The following is a 6,000-nucleotide window of genomic DNA, read 5'->3' as shown; positions in this document are numbered from 1 at the left end:
GTTCACTCTGCCATTTGCAAGCAGCAAAGACTTGGGCAAATTCCTTAATCTTTCTGCCTTAATTTCCTCATTTGTGAAATAGGAGTGTTAATTTCTTCCCCAAAGGGCTTTAGTGAGGATTATAGAAAATAATAGATGCAAAGTACTTACCACATAGCATGTGCTCAAATGCATGATGTCAGGGTTTACTGGACTTTGTCACTGTCCTCAGACTTATGAATGCTCTTTAAATACTTGCAGGACATTTTTGTATGTAAAAATGTTAATTACCAAAGCAGCATATGAAAAGGCCTATTTCATCTCTTGCTATTTTCAAATCAAGTATTTTTTTCCCTCAGAAAAAACACACAAACTTGCCATGTAGAAACATTTCTGTGTATTAGAAGTTGATTACATTGTTTTACTAAGGGTGCCCCAAAAAGGGTAAATATGATTTGGTGGCTAGCTTGCATATAAACAGTGAGCTATAGCTCACTTAGTAATGGCATCTTTTCAGAGTTAACTAGACTTTCAGCTTCACTGAGAAGGCGTCCCCCCCACCCCCCAAACACATATGCAAATATACTAAAGTGGTAAAATACAGATTAATAATCTGAATTTAGACAAATTTAAAAATCTCTGAGCTTTGGTAAAAAAAACACACTTTTATCAGGTATGCTTTAGTAGTTTTCATGATCAAAATGACAAAAGGAAGCTAAAATTAGACTTCCTTCCAACTTTTACTTGTTCTCTTACATATCTAAGCAAGTGAGACACACACCGTTGCTTTTACTCTACAGAAATCAATGGATGTTTTTGTTAGTGGCCTCAGAATCCTTTGAGACCTAGCCAGAAGGAAGGGAACATGTTTCTTTATCTCTAGAATGATCAAAAGGCAATATAAGAAAGCTCTCAAGTATAAAGGACATGTAATCTTTCCTAACAGTCCCTGAAAGACATCAACGTCTTCCTCTGAGAACTGCACAGGCAGTCCCCCTATCAGGATGGCAGAATCCTAGTGGTTCATTTGTAGAAGTGAGTTATGCGGAAATCAGAATGCATTCTCCAGCGAAATCATTTTATGCATGGCGATTAGCTATGTTTAACCCATAATGCTCTAAAATAGAGTTCCAACAGAACTACTGCACTTGGTCACTCAATAAACAGTATTTTTACAGGGAGGTGTGGTCAGGAGTACAACTAAAGATGCCAGGAGTGGGGGCGCTTTCCTTCTCCACTATCCCCACTTGTAAGCCTCTGTTAGTTAGGGCAGGGAATCCCCCTATGAGATGATTGGGAGGAGGGTAATGAGGTGTGGAGCTGGAGGCTTTCAGAGTTTGGGGTCTAGGAGAATTTGAGAATTCTTTCTTGCTCAGCTGCAGAGCAGCTCCTGGTACACTTCCTTGCATTTCATCCACTGACCCTAATACTTTATCTTCTTCCTTCATCCTTCCACTGCCACAAACAATCTCTTTCTTCAGAGAAGGATTTCTCTCTTTAATTTTTTTTTTAAGGCCAGGGCAACAAGGCCATTTTATTTTTTTAAATTTTTTTTTTAAATATCTTTATTGATTTCAGAGAGAGGAAAGGAGAGGGAGAAAGAGACAGACAGAAACATCCATGATGCGAGAGTCATTGATCGAGCCCACGACCTGGGCATGTGCCCTACAGGGAATCGAACCCCGATCGCCTGGATCCTAGGTCGACGCTCAACTGCTGAGCCACGCCCGGCCGGGCAACAAGGCCATTTAAAAAAAAAGATTTTATTGATTTCAGAGAGAGGAAGGGAGAGGGAGAGAGAGAGAAACATCAATGATGAAAGTCATTGATTGGCTGCCTCCTTCATGCCCTCTACTGGAATAGAGCTCGAAACCCGGGCTTGTGCCCTGACTGGGAATTGAACCACGATCTCCTGGATTATAGGTTGATGCTCAACCTCTGAGCCACACCAGCCAGGCTTTCTTCTCAGTTTGTATCAGAACAAGTAGCCTGGTCCTGAAGCAAATATATGGACTTTGTTAGATACTCTGAATTAACAACAACAAAAGTCCTCTGACTTCCTTCTCAGTATTGCAGGTTGATTCTACAGCTTAAGGTCAAAATCCTAGTTAATGGTCTTTTTCTACTTAAGAAACTAGTGCGAGATTTACCCATATTTCAGGAGGAATCATAGATTTAGGCTTTAATGATAAACACTTCATCAAGAGATGTGGCTGGTGAGGGTTTAGGGGTAAAGAGCAAGGCTGTGGGGTTTGTGTTGCACAAAACAGGGTATGGTGACTGTGTGAGTAGCACCCCCTAGTGTTGAGGAGAAGCTGTGAGCAGGGGGAGATTTCTGTGAGAAATGGTGTGTTCCAGTTTCTCTCTATTCCTTTGCTCTAAACAACTCCTATAGGGGCAGGATCCTCAGGTGCTGGGTTCAGCTGCTCAGAGATTTCTGAGTAAATGCTGAAAGTAATTCCAGAGACAGCATCCACAACTATGATGACATCAAAAGTATCCAGGGAGAGAGGTGAAATCCTAGTAGCAGGCACTGAGATAGACAGTGGGGGGGAGCTAGGCCAAAACAAGAGATTCCCAGGGGAGCCTGGAGGGACTACCTGGTGCTGCCTGGGGGAGTGCTATAACCATTTCCTTTTCTAGGACTTTCAAGCTGTAGGGAGGGAAGGACATGTTGGAAGGCACTAAGTAGACTCATGTATCATTCCTAAAATCACCAATCCTGCCTGACTGAGGACATGAGTGCCAAAATAGGAGTGAGGAGGCTTTAAAGCCTTCTGGAGACAGATATCTGAGCAGGTGAACTAAGCAGAAGTAAAAGCCACAAGGTTTAACAACCAGGTATGCAGCAGAGTTAGTTGTTGGCTGCCTAAATGCCCTTAAGTTTTTAGTGACTTCAGATGCCTGTTTGGTTTGGACCTAGTTTGCCTTTCTGACTCTGGCTACTCTGATCTGTTGTTGAAGTTGATATTTGTCATCACGCTGACCTCATTTTAAGTACAAACCAGGTTTCACTTACTGGCCCAGCTCTGCCTCCTTCCTGTCCTATGGAGTTTGATGAGATATGAGGAGGACCCAGTCAGTTCCTGGACTTCTTTCCCTCATGTCATTTATTTATTGAACACTTACTTTGTGCCAGACACTGCATTATAAGCAGGGGATATAATAGTGAATAAAACTGACAAAAACCCTCCACCTCTATGAAGTTTACATTTCTAGTTGAAGAGGCAGACACTGAGAAAGAGAAATAGCAAAATATGATCCATGGTGTATAGTGCTAAAGTCAAAAATGGGGATATGGTGGTTAAAATTGTACATAGGGTGGCTAAAATGGGTGATTTTTGAGTAAAAATTTGAAGAAAATTTTATTAGACTTGATACTAACAAGTAGAAGAAAGGCGATTTGGAGGAAACCTTTAATTCAGAGTCCACATGCTCACGGAGGCATTTATTTGGTGTCCATGGCTATTGATGCAGGTCTGCTGGAATCCAATAAAAGAGCCAAAGTTCAAAATGAACGTGCAGCTCCAGCATTGCTAGTATCAAGTCTTGTCAATTCTACATCGTTATCAACTCACAGATTTATCCGTCCGTCTTGCCCATGCACTTGTTTCTTAAGTTTTGGAGATTCTGCCTCTTAAATACATCTGAATCTATTTCTATGGCGACCAGAGTGATCTATCAGAAACACAAATTTGATTTAAGTACCTTCGATTCCTCCCTGTTTCCTACAGGATTAATGCTAATGTCTGATTTGGCATATAAGACTATTTATGATCTTGCCCCCGCTTATTCCTCACCTCTCACCACTTACCCTTTCTCTCTAGCCACAATGGCTTATTGATATTACTTAAAACATGACATTCTATTACATTCCTTCCTGACGTAGTTCCTCTGGCTATTGTCTGGAATGTTCTACTTTTATCTATCTGGCTATTTCCTACTAGTCCTGTAAGATTTTGTTTCTATGAATTCTTTTCTGACCTACCAAGGCAGAGGTGAACACTCTTTCTTCACAGACTTCCTCTACTTTAGCACCTACTGAAATGAATTGTAACCATTAGAAAATCTGTTTCTAGACAGCATGCATATCTAATTTCTGTGCCTTCAGAGCCTGACACAGAGTAGAGTCTCAAATTGTCTTGAACAGGGAAGTATATATGCTTTAAAAGCTTCAGGAACTTTATCACCCAGTTCATGTTGTTGATAATCTCTTGGATCAAAGATTGATGTCTGAAGTATGTGATATTGATTCATTAATTCAGCAAGTTATTTACTGAACATCTACCCTAAGCCAGGCATGGGAATACAATGATGAACAAAAATCGATATGTTCTTAACTGCTCTCAGTGAGTTGAGGATTTATTGGGAGAAACTGTTACTACATTCGTTTGAATTATTAAATAAAATAGAATATGTTCTGGGTTTGGCCCTTGACATCTAACATTTTTCTCAAACACAAGGATTTCTGTAATATGGGGCCAAAGCCTTTGCCTGTTGAACTATTTTGGCTTTCTGCATGCTATAAGTTTGTCTCCAGTTCTTCAACATAGAAAACCACTTTGGTTGATAAACACAACAAATTAAAAAACAAACATGTAAAATAGTTGAACATCCTGCTTTTATTCAAGCAAAACTTTGTCTTCAGAAATCTGTGGAGGGTTGGGATACATTAGTGACTTTACAGTTTACGAAGTGTTTTTGCATTTATAGTGGTATTTGGTTTTGCTTATAGGAAAACCAAAGGAATATAGGGGGAACATTCAAGAATCAGTAAAACAGGATCATCTCCTTAGGCTAGAGGGGCTACCTTTAGGCAGTGAGACATTATCAATATATACCCATGCAAATAAATGTCCTAGTTCCCCTGCTGAAAGACATTAAGACACAATCTTCTACCTCAGGCAGTGTGGACTTGGAGGAATGAAAGAAGCTGCCAGGTCCTGGCATTTTGAAAATGGAAAAGGAAAACAAAAACAAAAAACATTACAGCTCCTGTAAAAATCAAATATGAGGAAGTTCAAACAAACGCAAACCAGTTTCCTACTGTCCTGACATCCCCTGAGGATCAGATTCTGTTTCCTTTCAGTTGGGGTTAGCTATAAACAAGGACAGACCTGGAGTCAAGGTGACCAGTGACGTATATAAGTTATGTCCATTCAAAGGCATAATGGTCAGCATTACAGGTGATGGGCATTCTGTTTTAAATGTTGCTTGAGAGAGGGGTTTATCTTCCTTGAATTTGGCTATGCTGTTTTCCCTCTGTCCCCTCAGCTGGCGCTGGTAACTAGGAATTGCTGCAGAACTGAGAAGCTACTGTCTTCTTTTTAAGTGGTATGCTGCTGTGGCAGAGACATGCTGCCGCAGGGTTAAACTTTAAAACCCTCATTTTGCTATACTGTATAAAAAGATAACAAGCATAAGGCAAAGAAAAGTTACAATTTCCGCTTGAGTCCAAAGTAGTTAATCTCCTACACTGAAGCCAAAGTTACTTTGCTTAATTAGGAGCTTTTAAAAAATCAAGTTTTATGTAACAATTAATCTACTAATATTTCCCCCCTTTTGAGGGTCTTAGAGAAAAACATGTTTTCTTGATCATCTTTTTAAAATAAACATTATAAACCAGTTGACGCTTTCAAGTTTCCTTGAGATTTAGTGAAGGAAGGAATGGGGAGCGGATAGACTTACAGCTTACTTTATACCTTTTCCCAGTTTTGAACAGAAACCTATTTTACCCTTTGATGAGACTAGTTTTCCAAAAAAGAGTTTGGGCTTTGGCCTTAGACTCCTCTGGAGCCACTGTCTTGTCCATTTAAATGCAACCCCAGGAAGGCTAGTATAGTAATGCATTTCATCTACAAACTTTAGTGTAAAATAACCAGGTACAAAACATTGGATTTTCTATCTCAACAGCATCAAATATCTGTGTAAAAATGGACATTACTTTTCTCAAAACCAGACTCTGTCCATTTCCTGAATTAAGTTTACCATTGCAGTTAGGCTGCTTGATTTGATGGCAGT

This window comes from Miniopterus schreibersii, assembly GCF_964146895.1.
Source record: "Miniopterus schreibersii genome assembly, chromosome: 11".
Classification (NCBI taxonomy): Eukaryota; Metazoa; Chordata; class Mammalia; order Chiroptera; family Miniopteridae; genus Miniopterus; species Miniopterus schreibersii.
Note: the sequence above shows the minus strand (reverse complement) of the source record.